This window comes from Myotis lucifugus, unplaced genomic scaffold, assembly GCF_000147115.1.
Source record: "Myotis lucifugus unplaced genomic scaffold, Myoluc2.0 scaffold_913, whole genome shotgun sequence".
Lineage (NCBI taxonomy): Eukaryota > Metazoa > Chordata > Mammalia > Chiroptera > Vespertilionidae > Myotis > Myotis lucifugus.
Window position 1 is genome coordinate 35,722 of NW_005871961.1, and position 8,994 is coordinate 44,715.

Below are 8,994 nucleotides of genomic sequence, written 5' to 3' on the forward strand. Positions count from 1 at the left end.
GGAGGGGCTCGCGCGGCACCGGCTGCTCGCGTTGCGCTCCGGGCGGCGGAGCTGGGAGGGCGGGGGCGCGGGAGGCGCGCGGGGGCCCGAGGGGGCGGAGCGGGCGGGGGGCGGGGGGGGTGTAGGGGGGCCGAGGGGGGTGTTGGGGGGCGGGGGGCCGGGATGGGAATCCTCGGGGACGGGGTTAGGAAGGTTCTGGGGAGGGGCAACCGCTGGAGTGAGGGAGGTCGGGTAATTTCTTCAATGACTCGCTGGCTTTAAGATACATCTTTAATAATTAGTATGAGTTCACGGGAATTAAGTGTTGTTTCTGGACGTGTGCTAATGGGCGGGAGGCATTTCACCGCCGCCGGGCCGTCCTGTGCGCACCAGCCCCGGCGGCACATCTGCTGCGGGTGCTCCTGCCAAACCGCCTGTCGGTGCCGCCCAACTTCCCACGCTGGTCTGGGGTCATCGCCTCCGGCCAAGCTTCCAGGGGCTGAATGTCCAGGTCAGATGATACCAGGATTTTAATCTTTTCAGATACCATGTCTCTGTACACACACAAACATAAGTCCCAGTACACGTACACCCACGTGTAGATACCACACACACATACATACCACACACACACATACATGTGCCCCAGCAAAGTCACCAACATGGATGACGGGGCCAGTTTCCCAAAACTCTATCCATTCCACATGTTTGCTGATCGTCGCCATTTCATAGGCTAAAAACCAGTCTTCCCCCCAATGGCAGACGAGCAAGTCCCAAGCTCTCTCTCCACAGAAACATGGAGAACACAACCAGAAACTATCCGCACCCGTTTTGTAGGGACTTTGAACAGAGTGGAACCAAGCAAACACTCAGGCAAGGAAGAGCCGTCTTCACAAGGACAGGGGGGTTTGGGGGCCTTTTTACTTGCTATTGCCCATCCTTCCCCAGGGTCCTAGTGGCCCTGGTCCAGAGGCCCTGTCTGCTCTGCTGTCTGTAGTTCAAGGGGATATGGGGGCTGAAAAACGGGGTGGGGAACAGGAATGGAAGGGCTGACCATTGATGTTGTGGTGAGGGGTCAGCACAGGGCCTTCCTGGGCAGCAGACCTTCGGCTCTGAAAGGGTGGTGGTGGAGGAGTTCCCATTAAGTCCAGCTTCTTTGGTTCCCAGTAGGAAAGGCGAGGTTAGGGGGGAGGGAGGGACTTTGGTTCTGGTTGTAGGTGGAAGAACTTTTTTTTCCTTAATTGATTTCAGAGAGTGAAGGAGAGGGAGAGAAACATCAATGATGAGAGAGAATCATTGATCGGCTGCCTCCTGCACACCCCTACAATAGGGATCCAGCCCGCAACCCGGCATGTACCCTGATCAGGAATCAAACCATAACCTCCTGGTTCATAGGTCGACATTTAACCACTGAGTCACATCAGCAGGGCTGGAAGAATATTTTTAAAAAACAGCAAAATGGCCCTGACTGGTTTGGCTCAGTGGATAGAGCATCGGCCTGCAGACTGAAGGGTCCCAGGTTCGATTCCAGTCAAGGGCATGTACCTTGGTTGCAGGCACATCCCCAGTCCGGGGTGTGCAGGAGGCAGCTGGTCAATGTTTCTCTCTCATCAATGTTTCTAGCTCTCTATTCCTCTCCCTTCCTCTCTGTAAAAAATTAATAAAATATATTTAAAAACAAACAAACAAAAAAACAGCAAAATGGCAGTAATTCCTTCTCATCAGTAATTATTTCAATGGAAATGGATTAAACTATCTAATCAAACGGCAGAGATTGGCAGAATGGATTTTTAGAAAATGATTCGAGCCCTAGCTGATTTGGCTCAATGGATACAGCGTCGGCCTGTGGACTGAAGAGTCCCGGGTTTGATTCCAGTCAAGGGCACATGCCCAAGTTGTAGGTTCGATCCCCAGTAGGGGGGTGTGCAGCAGACAGCCAATCAATGATTCTCTCATCATTGCTGTTTCTATATCTCCCTCTCTCTTCCTCTCTGAAATCAATAAAAAATATTAAAAAATAAATAAAAACTATTTGAATATATACAGTCTACACTCTAAAGAAACTCACTTTAGATCTAATGATAGAAAAAGGTAGACAGTAAAAGAATGGAAAAAGATATCCCATGCAAATATTAACCAAAAGAAAGCTATACTAATATGAAGAAGAGAGCTACCCAGCAATTCCTCTTCTGGGGATCTACCCAAAAAAATTTGAAGACATTTATAAAGATACATGCACCCCTACATTCACTGCAGCATTATTCGCAATAGCCAGGACATGGAGAGGACCTAAGTGTCCTTCAACTGATGACTGGATGAAGATATGGTACAAGGGAATATACCACTTAGCCATGAAAAAGATGGAATACTGCCATTTGTGACACCATGGATAAATCTTGAGTATCAAGCTAAGTGAAATAAGTCAGACAGAAAGGATGAGAACCATGTTATTTCACTCATATGTGGGATATAAAAAACAAAAACAAACAGCCCTGACTGAATGGCTCAGTTGGAGCTTCATCCGTACAACAAAAGGTTGTGGGTTTGATTCCTGGTCAGGGCACATACCTGGGTTGCAGGTTTGATCCTTGGTCAGGGTATGTTGCCGATCAATGTTTCTCTCTCACACTGACTTCCCCCCCCTTCCTCTCTCTCTCTCTCTCAAATAAAAAAAAATATCCTTGTGTGAGGATTAAAAAAAAAAAAGATGTCAAATCAACAACTTAACTCTATGCCATAAGGAACAAAAAAATTAAGAGCAAACCAAATCCAAAGTAAATAAAAGGAAGGAAATATTGAACATTAGAGCAAAGAAAAAATAGAGACTAGAAAAACAATAGAGAAGAATCAATTAAAATAATAGTTTGTTCTTTTAAAATATCAACAAAATTAACAAATCTTGCTAAACTCCCTAAGAAAAAAGGAGAGAGCCCTGGCCGGGTAGCTCAGTTGGTTACAGCATCGTCCCTATAAGCCAAGGTTGCAGGTTTGATCTCCAGTCAGGGCACATGTACAAGAAGCAACTAATGAGTGCATAAATAAGTGGAAGAACAAATCAATTCTCTCTCTCTCTATCTATCTCTCTTCCTATCGCTACAATCAATAAATAAAATTAAAAAGAAAAAGAAAAAAGGAGAGAGGACTCAAATTACTAAAACCAGAAATGGAAGTGGGGACATTACTAATGATTTACAGAAATAAAAAGAACTGTAATAGAGTAATATGAACAGTTATGCAACAACTTTGATAACTAACTGAAAAAAAAAAAGGTTTCCTGGAAACACAATCAACCCTAACTGAAATAATGAAGAAATGGAAAATCTGAATAGATTTATAATAAGTAAAGGCACTGACTTAGTAATAAAAAATTTTTAAAAACCTGCCAAAACAGAAAACTGTGGGTCAGATGGCTTCACGGGTACTTCTACCAAACATTTAAAGAAGAACCAATTCTAACATTATCTTCCCAAAAAAGCAGAGAAGGAGAGGCTTCCCAACCCATTTTATGAGGACAGCACTACCCTGAAAACCAAAACCACACAAAGACCATCCGAACACGGGAAACTGCACATTAATCTCTCCGACAAACACAGACGCAAAAATCTTCCATGAAGCACTCCAGTCAGGGCACGTGTGGAACTGAGCGACAGAGAGAGCTACAGGACTGGGGGGGATGGCGGAGCAGGAAGCACCAGGAGTCTGCCTTCTGGCCTGGGCGGTTGTACTGGAGAACCTGCTGGTAGGACTCCTGGTGTGGGACTCTGGAGTCGCCAGTGATTTGCAGCTTTGCATAGACTAGATCTACCTTCTTAGAAAATTTTTAAGTTTCTCCACACAGTTACTTTTTTAAAATGAATTTTTAAAAAATATTCACAATGGAGAAATCTGAAAAATGTCAAGAAGTGCTCAGACTTAACCAGTCATACTTACCAATGTCACTACCCGCTGATGCAAGGCCCTGCGAAGGGCACAGGTCACCTCTGAGACAATCTTCTGTAAATGCATAGACTGGCTCATCAATCGGAAAACCCAAACTGAGGGACAGTCCACAAAATAACTCTCCAATACTCTTCAAAAGTGTCAAGGTCATCAAAGACAAAGAAGTAACTAAAGAACTGCCTAAGATGGCAGGAAGCTAGAGGGACAAGACGAACAAATGCATCACGGGATCCTAAGTCGGCTCCTGAACCAGAAAAAGGACCTTAGTTAGACAATTAGTGAAATTTGAATAAAGTCTGTAAATAGTTCATAGTATTACACAGATGTTAATTTTCTGAATAATTGTATTACAGTTATATAATATGCTAATGTTAGGGGGAACTGGGTAAAGGGCATACAAGAATTCTGTGTGTTATTGTTGTTACAATTTAAACAGCTTTACAGACATATAATTTTCCAATTAGCAACCATTGCCTATTCCTTCACTCCCTCAGCCCTAGGTGACCACTAAACTACAGTCTTTATACAGTTGCCTATTCTGAATATTTCATATAAATGGAATCATACAATATTTGGCCTTTTGTGACTGGCTTCTTTCATTTAGGGTTATGTTTTCAAGGTTCATCCATTGCTATATATTGAATTGTGTCTCCAAAAGAATATTTTGGAATCTTAACCCCCGGTACCTGTGAATGTGAATTTATTTGAAAATTGGGTCTTGCAAATAGATCAGGTCAGGGGGGTGCCCTAACCCAATATGATTGAGTCCTTATGAAAAGGGGGGCATTTGGACACAGAGATAGACATGAAGACGACATCAAGGCACAGGCAGGACACCATCCACAAGCCAAGGACTGCCTGGGCCGCCAGGAGCTAAGAGAGGCCTGGAAATGTTCTACCTCACAGCCCCAAGAAGGAACCAGCCCTGTCAATAACTTGGTTTCAGACTTCTAGCCCCCAAACTGTGTGAGACAATAAATTTCTGTTAAGCCACCCGGTTTGTGGTACTTTGTTATGACAGCCCCAAGAATCTAATATATCCATGTTGTAGCACATATTGGTACTTCAGTCTTTCTTATTGCCAAAAATTTCCATTAGGTGGATATATCACATTTTTGTTTATCAAGTCAACATTTGGGTTGCTTTGACCTTTTGGTTAGAATGCATAATGCAGCTTATAAACACACTAGTAGCCCGGTGCACGAAATTCATGCACATTAAAAGGGAATTAATTAGCGGAGATATTTTAATAGTGCTATTTGCCCTTTCTCTATAATAGAAGTGTGAGAGATGAAAGGAAATTAGTAAAATGTACATGAAAATAATATATAAATTTACTAATAATAAACAGTAACAAAAGGATATAACAAGAGGCATGATGTAAAAACGACAAAAACATGATATGAAAACAAAAACATATAAAAACAACAGTGATGCAAACAATGACTGATAAAGTGATTAAACTTATTCTAATATCTCCCTGTACACCACATTAAGAGTGAGAACACTTTCAGAGTGCTTAACTAATTTCCCTTGTGATGAAGTATTTTGAACTTTAACTGTAACGTCACATGCTCTTCAAACTCGAGAGAAAGCAACATATAACTGACCATGTGCGAAAACGGGTTCAGGTAGGAATATGCCTACTCTGTCTAGAGTTTGTCCTTGTGATTTATTAATAGTCATCACAAATGCTGGCATCACGGGAAACCGTCATCGAATCAATTTAAATGGGAGGCCAGTGTCAGATGGGGACAAATTAATTCTTGGAATCAGAACAACCTCTCCCTCTGCAGATCCTGTTAATACTTCAGCTTCGATAATGTTAGGTCATAATCTTTTGATAATAAATCTGGTACCATTACAAAGACCCCATTTACTATTGAGATTTCTCAATAGCATGATGATTGCACCCACTTTCCATTTTAATTTATGACATGGCATTCCCGAAGGAGTAATACTATTAAGAAATTCAATGGGAAAATTTTCCTTTTCAGCATCATCTGTGGAATCAATGGAATCATCACTCAAATATGTGTGAAAATCTCCATCGAGTATATCCAAAATTTCTTCATTTACTTTTTGAACATGCTCATTTTTTGGACAAAGAATTGCACGTTTAGATATATTTTTAATATTATCTATAGATATAGTATTTCCAAAGGTAGCTTCAATAATAGATCCATTACAAATCATTTCACAGGGGATTTCAATAATATCCATTCCTAAATGAAAACTGCTATCAAGTTTGCCATCTCCAAGTTTTACTAACCATCCACTATAAGCAGAATCCTCTGATCTCATATTTGTTGTAAGAAACAACATTCTGAAACATCCCCAAACATTGCAGTACTTTAAACTCATTTGTACTATGGCCGATCACATAGCATGCGGTACAATACTGAGACATTGTTGAAAATCCCCTCCAAGAAGGAGAACTTTCCCACCAAATACAACATTTAGACTCATAATTTCTCTTAGTAATCTGTCTATGGCGTTTATAGCATGACTGGATGCCATGGTGCATTCATCAATAATGAGAAGTTGGGCCTTTTTAATAGTTTCAGCAACTTCACTCTTTTATATTGAGTCTAGAAATTGAAGTTTCATTTAATGGAATTGGTAATTTATATTAGGAATGAAAGATGCTTCCACCGAGAAGAAAATTTGCAGCAATTCCTGTAGACGCTGTGGGTAAAACAGTACTACCACGACCTCTAATATAATATATTAAAACTTTATACTGCCCTGACCGGTTTGGCTCAGTGGATAGAGTGTTGGACTGTGGACTAAAGGGTCCCGGGTTCGATTCCAGTCAAGGGCACGTAACTTGGTTGCAGGCACATCCCCAGTGGGGGGTGTGCAGGAGGCAGCTGATCAATGTTTCTCCCTCACTGATGTTTCTGACTCCCTACCCCTCTCCCTTCCTCTCTGTAAAAAATCAATTTAAAAAATGTTAAAAAAAAAAAAAACAACTTTATACAGATATGCAGGTGAATAGGATTCCTAGCTGGCAGGCCCCTGACAGCAAGCTGGCCACCTGTGGATTCTGTGAGGAATGGGGCTACCTCCTCCCTACTGTCAGGGTCTGGTTTGAAGGCCGGACTCAGTACTTCCACACTCGGCTGGGAGGGCGGGTTCCTGCCTGAAACCTCGCCCTGGGGGGGGGGTTGGGGACAGCTGGGGGAGGGCACAGCCCCTGCAGAACTGACTTCCAGAACTGACTTCCTTCCGGTTTGTCGTGCTTCTGGCTGTGATGTTACACCCAGGGTTTTATATAAGTAGATGTGTTTAAGTTTCTGTATGGACATGTTTTAATTTCTCTTGGGTATATACCTAAGAATGGAATTGCTAGGTCATATAATTGTGTTCAGCTTTTTAAGGAGCTGCCACACTGTTTTCCAAAGTGGCCGCACCATTTTACATTCCCACCAGCGAGAGCGTGAGGCTTCCGGTGTCTCCACATCCTCCCCAAATTGTCATTGTCTGTCCTTTGGATTAGAGGCACATTAGGATATGAAATGGTATTTCACTGTGGCTTTGATTTGCATTTCCCTAATAACTAAGGATGTTGACCTTTTTTGTGTTATGTGCCTAATGGCCATTTTCTATATCTTCTTTAAAGAAATTCCTATTCAAATAATTTGCCCACTTTTTAATAGTTTGTCTTATTTTTATTACATTATAAGAGTTACTTTATGTATTCTGGATACTGAACCCTTATCAAATTGCAAATACTTGCTCCCATTCTGTGGGGTGTCTTTTTGCTTCCTTGATGGTGCTGTTTAAAGAACAAAACTTTTACATTTTTATAAAATCCAATTTATCCATTTTTTAATTTTTAAAAATATTTTCAACACTTCTGTACATTTAAAACTACTTTCAAATTTAAAAAAACTATGCATAAAACTTTATGTAAAAAGTTTAGAAAGCTATGCATTAAGCTACCAACAGGAAATAGAAATGAAATTTTCATTTGCTATTCAACACAAATGTTTTCCTTTTTCTGATTAAACAAGTGATGCAAATTCTCTGAGGAAATTTTGGAAGTTAACATCTTAAGTAAAGTCACCACCCAGAGATAACCATCATTGTAATTCAGATTTATAGTCTTAAAGGAATAAATAAACATTTATAAAAATTTAGGGTCATTTGTTCTATGAGGGCACAGCCAGGTAAACCAAGTGGCCATGGATGACCAACAGGAACTAAACAAGGAGCCATTGGGGGCGGGGAGGCGCTTACCCAGGCTCTGCTTTGGGGGAAGGGGTGGCCCGGAGTGAAGGAATGCGACAGGGCAGGGATGGAACCGCTGGCAGTAAGCCAGGCGGACGGTACTGGTTCTGAGGGGCCTGGTGACAGTGGATGCATGTGATCCTCGTAGAACACAGGGCATCCTCGCAGCGTGTCAGGCAAGGACGCGTCAAGATAAGACTCACATTTGAGCGGCAGTTCATGAAGTTGTGTGTAGAGAGAGGAATGAGAATGGACGCCAGTGACCTGTCTGGGGCCCACGGGAATGTCTGATGCATTTTATGTTCCGAGTGCGCACACGCAGTGTCCACGTGTCCTGCTTGGCCAGAGACAGGCTCGGATGACACCTCTGTCCTAATTATACTGCACCTCGGCTCAGTCTCCAAGGCGTCTCAGTTGGAGGGTGAATATCTATACACGCACAACAAAATCTACACAATCCTTACCAAGTGAGACGCACTGATACTCTGTATTCTATTTTATTGTTTTTCTGCTGATTGCAACCCGTTAAACTTACTTTGTGGCACCCGAATTGTTCCTCGCCCAGTTTCAAACGCTCGGTCCTGGGTGCCGGCAGGTCTCGGGAAAGGGAAAGGATGTGCGCGGTGTGAGGCCGCGTCAAAACCGCCGCGCAGACCTGGGAGCGCACATCGCAGCCCCGCTGCGCCCGCGGCCGTGCCGTGTGTCCCGCGGCGAGGGCGGTGAACACCTCCACCCGCACCTGACAGGGCGGCAATACTTACAGCCACGTTCCAAGCGGGACGAGAGCCACTACGCCGCAGCCGGGAGGGCGCCCGGAAGCCGGACGGGGCCGCGCGCCGG

General features: G+C 43.1%; 1 protein-coding gene across 2 annotated transcripts in view; it reads right to left on the minus strand.

Annotated features, from left to right (window-relative positions):
- LOC102434156 (up-regulator of cell proliferation) overlaps nucleotides 1-8,915 on the minus strand; it is a 29,013-nt gene extending 20,098 nt beyond the window's left edge. Inside the window, exon 1 of one of the 2 annotated variants that reach the window (XM_023747568.1) lies at nucleotides 8,690-8,915. The gene's annotated coding sequence lies outside the window, so the exon portion shown is untranslated. The remainder of the gene's footprint in view (nucleotides 1-8,689) is intronic. The other variant, XM_023747570.1, reaches the window with a different exon arrangement.
- Nucleotides 8,916-8,994: the final 79 nt, after the last annotated feature.